Below are 12,969 nucleotides of genomic sequence, written 5' to 3'. Positions count from 1 at the left end.
CGCATGTTCGAATCATCCCTCGGGCACGGCTGTGTGTCATAGGTTAGTTAAGTTTAAGTAGTTCCAAGTCTAGGGGACTGATTACCTCAAATGTTCAGTCCCATAGTGCTTAGAGCCATTTGAACCACCCTGTGATATGGTTGCACATGCTCTTTGAATGCGGTGCTCCATATCGTTTCGGGTTGTGGCCTGTCTTTCATAAACAATATTCTTTAAATAACCCCACAAGATAAAAATCAGGAAATGTTAGGTCTAGTGAACATGGGGGCCACTGAATTGGTCCGCCGCGTCCTATGCACCGAGCAGGGTACTGTAAATTTAAAATGTTCCGCACATTTTTAACATAATGGGGAGCTACTCCATCCTCTTGGAACCACATTCGTTGCCTAGTTTCTAAATCAACGTCTTCCGGTAACTCCAACAAAACATTGCGGTGAAGTCGTAAATAAGATTCCACAGTAACATTTCGGTCAAGCCGGCCGCGGTGGCCGAGCGGTTTTAGGCGCTTCAGCCCGGAACCGTGCGACTGCAACGGTCGCAGGTTCGAGTCCTGCCTCGGGCATGGATTCGAATCGTGCGACTGCTACGGTCGCAGGTTCGAATCCTGCCTCGGGCATGGATGTGTGTGAAGTCCTTAGGTTAGTTAGGTTTAAGTAGATCTAAGTTCTAGGGGACTAATGACCTCAGCTGTTAGGTCCCATCGTGCTCAGAGCCATTTCGGTCAAAAAAAAAATACGGTCCTATCAAGTAACCGTTTAAAATTCCACACCAGACCATTAACGCCCATATGTGTTGATTGTCAACAGGTCTGTGCAAGTGTGGATTGACAGGGGACCAATAATGACAATCATGACGATTTAATTCTCCTTCAAAATCGTCAAAAAAGTTGATTTCGGTATTCCAGTATGTCCCTGAATCGCACGACTACTAATTTCGGGATCCAGTTGAACACAGGTGAGAACGGTAAGTGTACGAGCATCATTTTCATTGTATTCGCGATGACGAGATGGACAGTGCATGTATCCATTTCGAACTCATTGAGTGCAATTTCGAATAATGTTTTAGCTTGGATGTCGTCTGTTTGGGAAACAATCCGCTTACAATTGCGCAACTGCAGCGTAATTGTTATGGCATTCACCTAAAATTAACATAATATCAACCACGTTTCGCTAAAGAATAATTTACTTTCGTCAGTTGATGTTTACGGTTCACAATCTGATAGTGAAGTGACGTCTGATCGCATTGAACCGACCTTCGTAGTTTGGCCACGTTAGCACCACAGTCGGGTGAGTACTGCAATTGCGAATAGTTCTCCAACGAGATTTTAATGCCATTCCGCCCCCCTCCATCAAAAACTGTGGCGAATAGGGTAATTTGGCGTAATGAAAGAACTGGTGCACATTTTGTATCGATTTTTCGCGTCCTTCTCGGATCGTTGTAAATAAATCAGAGTTCTTCCCAAATTTTAATTTTTCTCGATTTCAGCGCAATCTGTCAATGGTTTAAAAAATGTTTCAGACAAAACTTTATTACTTTATGGAGAATCCGAATCTGCAATAAAAAATTGGTGTTTTCATGTAAAATTTAAAAGCTTTCCCCGTCCCCACCAAGTGGGCCGGGACTTGGGGGCACGTGTAATATCATTTGATGTCCCCCTTTGATCTTAAGAACTTGTCTTACCCACTATTTTTACCCGGTGTATAGTTTTCGAGATAATCTCGTCCGAAACTTCAGATGGACCACCCTGTATGTACCGACGCTTCAGCGGGTCACGCATTATTTCGCTATTCGTCTGCGCCATATCATCGCCAATAAGGGCAGGCACATCGAACATGTCAACCTAAATCTGTGTGTCTGTAGTAGCATTTACATGTTGAATGAAATGTGTTCATGTCGCAGTTTGAAACTAATTTACGTTTCTTTTCTTGCAGTTCAATAACCATCACTCTGTAAATGCAAATGCTAGCTAATCCTGCGTGTGGCGCTATTATGTTTGTCCACGAACGGCACTTGTGAAATGCCTTGAATAAGTTTCATGTGTCAGTCGTGATCACAACAGTGGTCTGTGTTGTTCGGAGTGCATTATGTCGGTGTTTAGTGATTTCGAACGTCGGCGAATTGTTGATGCTGTATGGAAGTTGCTCCCCTAACCAAAGAACCTGAAATGTTTGGTGCTTCCAGAGGGACCGTATCGATGGCTTATACCACACACAGGGAAAGAGGTAAAACATCATCCACTTACCTGCAACGTGGATGAAAGTGTGTGTGAGTGATGTGACACGTTCATCGAAGACCATTAAAATGAAAAATTAACCTTCACGAACAGGGAATTTCGGGACGAGCTGGAATTCCAAAATCATTCATCAGTGCTGCAAATGCCCCTAACTGGAAAATGTGGATCCGAAACCATTAAATCTAGTTCATGGAGAAATCTAAGAATGTCACCCGAGGTCTAGGTGTAACGTCTTTGAGAAGTAATCTAAATGTTTCCGGTCCCGGCTTAAATTTTGGTTAATAATCAGCATTGGTGGCCGAAGATTTCCGGCATAAGAAGTCACCCTCATTCTGCCAACAGCCTTCTCAAAGAGGGTGGAGGAGCGGACTGAGGTTCAGGACACTCTCTTGCCGTCGGGATGGGAAACTGCCCCCAAATGCGGAAGAATCAGTAATGATCAACGGCATGAGAATTCAGAAGGCAACAGAAACCACTGTATTGAAGACGCATAACGTGTATCCACAGGACATGGGGCCCGTAATTGAAAACGTATCATTTTCTCTCTATTGGAAAAAAGATTCCGCAATAGTCACTCACTCGGATCTCAGGGAGGGGACTGCCAACGGGGAGGCGATCATGAGAAAAAGATAAATGGTTCAAATGGCTCTGAGCACTATGGGACTTAACATCTGAGGTCATCAGTCCCCTAGAACTTAGAACTACTTAAACCTAACTAACCTAAGGACATCACATCCATGCCCGAGGCAGGATTCGAACCTGCGACCGTAGCGGTCGCGCGGCTCCAGACTGTAGCGCCTAGAACCGTTCGGCCACACCGGCCGGCAGAAAAAGATACAATAACCAACAAAAGGACAACGTTCTAGGAGTCGGGGCGTGGAAAGTCAGAAGCTTTAGCTCGGTAGGGAAGCTTGAAAATTTGTAATGGGAAATGCAAAGACCCAATCTAGTTCTAATAGGGTTCTGTGAAATGAAATGGAACTAGGATTTCTGGTCAGTTTAGTATAGGATGATATCAACAGCAGCAGAAAATGGTGTAACGGGAGTAGTATTCGTTATGAATAAGAAGGCAGAGAAGAGAGAGTGTTACTCTGTACAGTTCAGTGATAGGGTTGCTCTCAGAACAATCGACAGCAAACTAACCACGATAGTTCGGGATGCCGACGTCGCAGGCCGAAGATGGGGTGAGAGAAAATTTATAATGATATTGAACGGTAATTCAGTGCATAAAGGGAGATGAAAATCTAATAGTCATCGGGGAGTGGAATGCAGTTGTAGGAGAATACAAGTTTGGGACAAAGAATGAAGGATGAGAAAGATTGAGTTCTGTAGTAAGTTTTAGCTAGTAAAGGCGACTACTCTATTCAAGTATCACAGGAGGAGGTGGTATACTTGGAAAAGGCAGGGAGGTATTGGAAAGTTGAAACGTCCCCTTAGAAAAATTTATGAACGATATTCAATGTACTTACATCATCATAAACAAAAGTGAAATGCTACACGTATAGATATCTTAGTTATGTACATTACCGTGATCAAGAAAGTACTATACTGTAACGTATTGTTGGGCTACGAAAAAGGCTGTCTCATTGTAGCTATACCACAAAAGTTACCACTAAAACATGTTTTACTTTCCAGAAGAATTCAGAAAAACTATGCAGATATAAAATAGATACGGCACAAAAGCAACATTGCAAATTGTGTCACACATCAGTAGCGTCATGATATAATCGAGAGGCTGTCAAAGAAACCAAGTACTAAGTCATCTTTAATCTCACAGAAAGTACTTCAAATAAAGAATGTGTTTTCAATAGCAAAATCAATTATGTCTTTGTGTCGAAGTTTACGTGTATTCGGAAAAGGTGCAATCTCTCTGATTCTGTTCGGTGGTTCTTCATTCTTCAGTACAAGAATAGGTGGTAAAGCAGTGGAGTCATGAGGCATTTCATACAGCACGTTTTGAAATAAGTGTAAATATCTGTCCCAATACTGATGCTTTCTGTGACTGCAAAGCTTATTGATTTGCTATCAAATGTACAGTTCGAATTAGAAGAGGTTTAACAACTGAAAATGTTAAATTTTCTTTTCTCTGTGAGGTACTGGATGGATTAAACAAAATGTTTCGAACACTAGGCATCTTTTTGATTTAACTATGGCGTTTGTGTTAGTCACAAAATATAGCTCCACAAGTTGGACAATTATGGAATATGGAGAGTAGTGCACAACTGGTTCACCTGCTACTTTAAGAACAGACAGCAAAAGATCATTCTCCACCGTATTCGAATGGGTGTAATGTGGGGTCCAGTGGGGCGTTATTAAATGGAGAGTGCCCCAGGGATCACTACCAGAGCCACTCATGTTTCTTATTTATATGAATGACATTCGTTCTAGTTTACAGTAGATACTAAAATATTTCTGTTTGCTGATGACACTAGCTTGGTAGTAAACGCATTATTAGCACTGTTTCAAATAGCGCAGTTCAAGGTATAACGTCATATCTTGTAGAACATTAACTTACGCTAAATCAGAGTAAGACTTAATTTTTTCTGTTTCAGACACTATTCAGCAACACCTGACATTCTAGTTACACAGAATGGGCACATGATTAGTGAGACCGAACAGTTCGAATTTCTAGGTATTCGGATAGATGGTAAACTGACGTAGAAAGCCCATGTTCAAGGATCTAATGCCACCCTTTTTACTATTAGAACAGTATCTGAAGTAAGTGATAGTTTGACACGAAGAATAATCTACTCTGCTTATTTTCATTAGCTTATGACGTATGGTATTTTCCATTCTGAAAGGGTATTTTCGGCTCAAACGGACCTCTTGTCGACCCCTGTTCATTAGTCAATGTATTCTGACATAGACCTCTCAATATATGTATATTATGTAATGCCGTTTCTTTCTAACAATGCCAGCTTATTCCCAAAAAATTGTGGCTCTCTCCCCTTTAATACTAGGCAGAAAACCAATCTGCATTTTGATTGCACCTCCTTGACTCTTGTGCAGAAAGACGTGAAGTAGTCTGCTGCATCCATTTTTAACAAGCTGCCACAAAACTTCAAAACTCTTTGTAGTAATACACTTGCCTTGAAATCCTAATTGAATAGTTTCCAAATATTCTCTCGATGAAATCTTGAAAAGTTAAGCTAATTCTTACGTTAGGTTGCTGATTGAGTTCATATACACTTATAGCTTGTCTTTTTAAGATTCATGAACATTTGATCTATTAGTACTTTTCTGTTATTTCATTTACAAACTCGTTCCATGACCATGGAGATTTCCTCAATTTGGTCTTACGGAATTACAAGTGTAAAATAAAAAGAAATCGCATTGCAAGTTCCTGCGAACTTTTAATAGAAAAGCTGTTAGTACACGTTCTTTCAGTGATAGCACAAACTCGTGCTGCATTGGAAGTTGTCACGACGTACGTAAATGCAGCATGGTGTAGTGCTTCAATTAACACGATGCTGGAATCAAATCTCACATAAAAGAAAGTGAATTCACTCACATGGGTGAAAAGCAGCAACCTGAGTAAAAAAGGTACAAAACGAGCTACCAGTAGTGGTGCACGCAGAACTGCTGCATCCAGTGCAGATAATTCGTTCAATTTGCTAGTACTGTAACCACTGAAACAAAGAACAGGTGTTCATAGCGAATTATTAACAAGGTCAGTGGTAGAATTGTTCGTTTACTTGACATTTGAATACAGCGTTTCTTAAGTGGTTTTCAAGTGATCTGTATGTCCAACATTGCTGAATTTGGGTTCTTTAATCCTGGATCAGTGAGCTGCACAGATAAGGCTATCTTGGTGCTACAGCTTGCACGCAGCCTTTCTTTCATAGGGTCCCTTCCACAGTGTCAGTCTTACCTCCTGTTAATCTAATTCGAGAATCAATTAAATTGTTTTGCTGCTGACTTGATTAAGCTTCGTTTAAGCGTGAAAGGTTTTGTTTAAGACAGATTACGTTTGATCAACCTTTGTTGCATTTACGAGATACAGGAACCATTGGTATAACAGTTGCAAATTGTCGTAGCTGTGTTGGGAAAGCACCAGAGCTCCAAGCGCTAATAGAAAGCACTGATGCTCAAATCGCTATAGGCACTGAAAGCTTGCTAAACCCGGATATAAGCTCAGCCGAAATTTATGCGAAGAACCTGACGGTGTTCCGAAAGGATAGGCTAAACACGGTTGGCGGTGGCTTGTTTATTGCCGTCAGAAGTGGTTTAACTTGTCGCGAAGTTGAAGTAGCTGCTTCCTGTGAGTTAGTATGGGCAGAGGTCATTGTTGGCAACCGGAATAAAATTATAATTGGATCCTTTTACTGACGGTGGTGGTGGTTGTTGGGATGTTTAAGGGGGACTAAACCCTTTTACTGATCTCCCTTATTCAGATGATACAGTTGCTGAAAGATTCAAAGAAAACTTTAGACTGATTTCAATCACGTAGCCGACTCATATGATAATAGTTGGTGGTGACTAATTTACCCTCGATATGTTGGCAAAATTACATGTTTAATTCCGGAGGTACGCATAAAATATCATCCGAAATTGTGCTGAAAGCATTCGCTGAAAATTATCTCGAGCAGTTAGTTCATGAGCCCACGCGAATAGTAAACTGTTGTGACAACACACTTGACCTCTTAGCAACAAATAATCCTGAGTTAATAACGAGCATCAAAACCGATTCAGGGATTAGTGAGCACAGGGTTGTCGTAGCGAGACTGAATTCTGTAATCCCCAAATCCTCTAAAAATATACCTATTCAAAAAAGCAGATAAAAGTTCACTTGACGCCTTCCTGAGAGACAATCTCCATTCATTCAAAATTAATAATATAAATGTAGACCAGACGTGGCTTAAATTCAAAGAAATAGTATCGGCAGCAATTGAGAGATTTATACCAAATAAATTAACAAACGACGGAGCTGATCCTCCTTGATACACAAAACGGGTTAGAACACTGTTCCAGAAACAACGAAACAAACATGCCAAATTTAAACAAACGCAAAATCCCGAAGATTGGCGATCTTGTACAGAAGCTCGAAATTTAGCGCGGACTTCAATGCAAGATGCCTATAACAGTTTCCACAACGAAACGTTGTCTCGGAACCTGGCAGAAAATCCAAAGAGATTCTGGTCGTATGTGAAGTATGTTACCGACAAGAAAAATCAATGCCTTCTCTGCGCGATAGCAATGGAGATACTATCGAAGACAGTGCTGCCAAAGCAGAGTTACTAAACACAGCCTTCCGAAATGCCTTCACAAAAGAAGACGAAGTAAATATCCCAGAATTCGAATGGAGAACAGCTGCCAACATGAGTAACGAAGAAGTAAATATCCTCGGAGTAGTGAAGCAACTTAAATCACTTAGTAAAAGCAAGTCTTCTGGTCCGGACTGTATAACAATTAGGTTCCTTTCGGAGTATGCTGATGCATTAGCTCCATACTTAGTCATATACAACCGTTCGCTCGACGAAAGATCCGTACCCAATGACTGGAAAGTTGCACAGGTCACACCAATATTCAAGAAAGTTTGTAGGAATAGTCCACTAAATTACAGGCCCATATCGTTAACGTCGATATGCATATATTGTGTTCGAACATTATGAATTACCTCGAAGAAAACTGTCTATTGACACACTGTCAACATGAGTCTAGAAATCGTCGTTCCTGTGAAACAACCATCTCTATTCACGAAGTGTTGAGAGCTATTGACAAGGGATTTCAGATCGATTCCGTATTTCTGGATTTCCTGAAGGCTTTTGACACTGTACCACACAAGCGGCTCGTAGTGAAATTGCGTGCTTATGGAATATCGTCTCAGTTATGTGACTGGATTTGTGATTCGTGTCAGAGGTCACAGTTCGTAGTAAGTGACGGAAAGTCATACAGTAAAACAAAAGGGATTTCTGGCGTTCCCCAAGGTAGTGTTACAGGCCCTTTTCTGTTCCCTATCTATATAAACTATTTGGGAGACAATCTGAGCAGCCGTCTTCGGTTGTTTGCAGATGACGCTGTCGTTTATCGACTACTAAAGTCATCAGAAGACAAAAAAAAAGTAAAACCATTTAGGAAGGATATCTGAATGGTCCGAAAAGTGTCAGTTGACCCTAAATAACGGAAAGTGTGAGGTCATCCACGTGAGTGCTAAAAGGAATTCGTTAAACTCCGGTTACACGATAAATCAGTCAAATCCAAAAGCCGTAAAGTCAACTAAATACCTAGGTATTACAATTACAAACAACAAACTGGAAGGAACACGTAGAAAATGTTGTCGGGAAGACTAACCAAAGACTGCGATTTATTGGCAGGACACTTTGAAAATGTAACAGACCTACTAAGGAGACTGCCTACATTACGCTCGTCCGTCCTCTTTTAGAATACTGCTGCGCGGTATGGGATCCTTACCAGATAGGACTGACGGAGCACATCGAAAAAGTTCAAAGGAAGGCAGAATGTTTTGTATTATCGCGAAATATGGGAGAGGGTGTCATAGAAATGGTACAGGATTTGGGCTGGAAAGCATTAAAAGAAAGGCGTTTTTCGTTGCAATGAAATCTTCTCATTAAATTCCAATCACCATCTTTCTCCTTCGAATGCGAAAATATTTTGTTGACACCGACTTACATAGGGAGGAACGATCACCGAGATAAAATAAGGGAAATCAGAGCTGGTACGGAAAGATACAGATGTTCATTCTTTTCCACGCGCTATACGATATTGGAATAACAGAATTGTGAAGGTGGTTCGATGAACCCTCTGCCAGGCACTTAAATGTGATTTGCAGAGTATCCATGTAGATGTAGGAAAAGGAAATTCTGTTAAGGGTAAGTAACTATTACGAAATTTTAAAGTGGAGGAGGAAAAAAGGAAAGGCATTACTGGTAGCAGCTGAGTCGGGACTTCATGCTGAATCAGCAGCGATGAGTGAAAATATCTCCCAGGACAGGGCTCGAACCCGGTATCTCCTGCTTTCCAGGCAGTTGCGGTAACCACTGTGTCATCCGAACACAGTATTACCGCAAATGCATGGAACATATCCGCAGTCCCCCCAGACCCTCCGTGCTCGCTGATTTCAAATTCCAGAAGGAGATGGAACGAAATGTGCATCCGCATTACAACTGCCTAGTAAGCAGGAGATCCTGGGTTCGAGTCCCGGTCGAATACCCTTTTTAACTCACCGCTGATTCCGCATTAAGTCCCGATGCACAACAGTTCCTTCCCACCTCCACCTTGAAGTTACATAATACATATGACAGCTGCGGACTTCGCTTGGTAGGTGTTCCTCGGAGACGTCCGAATGAACAGATACTACACATTTGTATAACTTTATCCATCATTGTTCAACTTCAACGTAAATAAAAATTCTATTGAAAGCAGACTGCTTCCATTATGAGATCCGTAGCTTATCCTACAGCTTTCCCGGTTTGTATGAAGATAACCTACTTTGCTATGAAGTTTTACGTTACTGTGGTGCTGTTGTCCTTTGCTTCAGTGTCGGATTATACAACAGGAATCGCTGTTTCGCAGGCAGCAGTAGAAGCACGTTCATCACAGACGCTCTACGTCAGATATCTAAATTCAGTGCTTCGAGAATTTCCGCGTAAATTCTAGAACCACTTGGCCTTCCTCGGTCTCTAACAAACTATATTTTAATTAGTGTGTGAGACGAATCTGACCTACTGTGTATTGCATGTTTGTGTGTGCAGGTCTAAAAACAGTCACGAGCAAAATTGGGACACGGTGGCCGACAAGTACCTGCTGTACGATCCATAGAGTTTCAGTGTATGTGTAGAGAAGAACCTGTGCTATTCTTTGCTGGTTTAGTGACTGTGATGATTGTTAAGAACAAGTGAAGAAATGAGATATTTTTAAGTAATTCATGTGTTGGACTTGATAGAAGCAAGACATGTTCATATTTTCTGGTGGTTATTAAACCAAACCTGTTGTAAATGTATTTTAATAGAGTCTAATGTTCGACGACTTGGCTGACTCGCACGAGTTCGAATATTTATATGAGAAATGGTGAATTTGTTTTTGTGAAAGTTGAAATATACCATGACAGAACTAACAGTATTCTTCGAGTACCAAATTATTTCAAGAGTAGAGAGAGTGTGTGATAAATTCCCTTCGAAGAAGTTTTTGGAGATCGACGTGGCCGTGCATACCAAGTAAGTCAACCTATGGGAGAAAGGTGGGAAGTTTGCAAACCAGCTCCACATCGCTTCTTGTCTGAAGCGTCAGAACGTGGCGACCGGTAAAGAACGATCCGAAAAAGGGGAATTAGAGGCGAAAACGAGAAAAGATGTTTCAATAGCAACCGACTATAGCAAGACGAGAAAACCGTTTCTAGAATCTTGATTTAGCCCAGAAATCAAAGGAAAAAGAAAATTTGTGAATGCAGCGAAGGGAAAGACGTAAGGAAGTAATAACATTAAAAGAACGGAAAGAAGACCTTGACGTATTAGACTAAGAAGAGATACGACGAGAATAATTCAACTAAGAAGATCCAGTGTGGGAGTGTACTGCTCTCACATCGCGCCGACGCTGAAATCAACAACCGACGCCACCCACACCAGTTCCTGTTCGCCTTTGCTGATTCCACACCCGCTCACCGACACAGCCTAAAACTCCACGCTGGGTGAGCGTAAAACACTAATTGTTTGAGTATGAAGTTGAAGAAACTGTTCAATAGACTGTATTTGTGTATTTATTATACTTAGAACCTTTTTTTTAAATGCTTTCTAGATCTAAAATTGGTAAAACCATGGAAAATGTACAGTTAGGTGGAGAAACTTCAGAACCAGCCATAGCAATGAAAGTGAGTAAGGAGGTGCCAGACTAGTCTGAATTAGTGAATTTGATCAAAACTTTAAATGATAAAATAGATGACCAGAGGACATTCAACTGCTGAAAATGCTTCTTTAAGAAAGGAACTAAATACAACTTTAAATCCTCAATGTCTTAAATTAGATTCAGTGAATACTCAATAAATTGCATTTTCAGAATGAAACTTATGGATTGTTAAGTGCTAAAGTAGATGAACAAAGTAAGGAATTAAGCCATTTATGTGAAAGCATGGGAAATTTGAAAACTGAATTTGGCGCTTTAACTACTAAAGTAGAAAATTTTAAAATAGATTTGAAAGGTGAACTAACTAGTTCTTTAAGCAGTCACGTAAATCAACTGTTCACTGACTTTAATCAGAGACGGAGAAATTTCAGGATTTGACAAAGAAGTTAGAATTTGATATTGAAGATAAATGTAATAATGTAAAATTTGACAGTGAGAAGCTAGGATTATTTCAAAATGTATATAATGTTACATTTGATGCTGTAAAGCAAAGATTGCACAATTTGAGAGCGTATGCTGAAAAGCAGGATAAGTTAATACCAATAGTCCAATCGCAAATTGCAGGCGTAAACACTCGTGTAGATAACGCTGAAAGAAACTTTAAAGAGAAAATAGCTAACTCTGGTACAGTAAATATAAGTAGTCTCGAGGAACCAATTTACCAGATTATAGATCGAAAAGTTACCGAGGGAGTAACCCCCGGAAACGTTTCGACAAATGCTTCTTCCAAACTTCATGATACCAGCAAGGTTATAGACGACTTGTGGAAAGTATTCAAACTTATCCAGGATAAAGTAGAACATAGAATAACTTCACCTAATGTGGTGTTGCCTAGTGAAGTGGTGATTGTTTTGCAATGGTAAAAATGTCCAAAGAAATGTAAAGACAAGTATTGGTCTGCGCTTGCTCAAGTGAAGTTAATATCAGATCCATGGGACCCGGGCGGGGTCGTATCAATCTCCCAGTGACGTTAACGTTCTGTGTTAACGGGCGGAGTGACGACCGTCGGATCCCGAGATGTTTTCAGTGTTTCTTCAGTAATAAAATTTTCCTGCACCAAATTCTCCCAACTTCTTACACTATTCTATCATCCCCGCTTACAGGTTATTAGAGAAACATACCAGCGAGAAATTGTGATTACGTCACCCAAAATTGCTCCTGGTATGTGACTGCGTCGTCCTCGGTTGTTAGAGGGTTGTGCTCACTAGGAATCTTGATTACGTCTTCCTCGGTTATTCCAAGCGTGCCCCTACCGGAACTCATGACTCGTTCCGGCTCGGCCAACTGATCCTGTCTTTACTAGGCGGCGACAAGAGCGGGGAAATGTAAGCATATTATCCTTGAAATTAGATAGATAAAATGTGCCTAGCCAGCCAGTCACTCCAGCGGTTTCGATTGTAATGTCGACAGCAGCCGACGCACTTTCCACGTATACTTTGGTTTTATGTTTGCCTGCATTAGCCCTTGTAAGTAATCTAAAAAAAAGATTCAAATGGCTGTGAGCACTATAGGACTAAACATCTGAGGTCATCAGTCCCCTAGAACTTAGAACTACTTAAACCTAACTAACCTAAGGACTGCACACACATCCACGCCCGAGACAGGATTCGAACTCGCGACCGTAGCGGTCACGCGGTTGCAGACTGAAGCGCTCGGCTACACCGGCCGGCGTAACTAATCTCTTCACCAGTTTTCTGTGCAAATCTGTGGGCAGAAGTCTGGGTGAAATCAACGTTCAAATGTGTGTGGAATCTTATGGGACTTAACTGCTAAGGTCATCAGTCCCTAAGTTTATACACTGCTTAACTTAAATTATCCGAAGGACAAACAAACACACCCATGCCCGAGGGAGGACTCGAACCTCCGCCGGGACCAGCCGC

Source organism: Schistocerca americana, chromosome 2 (genome assembly GCF_021461395.2).
Source record: "Schistocerca americana isolate TAMUIC-IGC-003095 chromosome 2, iqSchAmer2.1, whole genome shotgun sequence".
Taxonomy (NCBI): domain Eukaryota; kingdom Metazoa; phylum Arthropoda; class Insecta; order Orthoptera; family Acrididae; genus Schistocerca; species Schistocerca americana.
The sequence above is the reverse complement of the archived record's forward strand: the minus strand, read 5'-3'. Positions refer to the sequence as shown.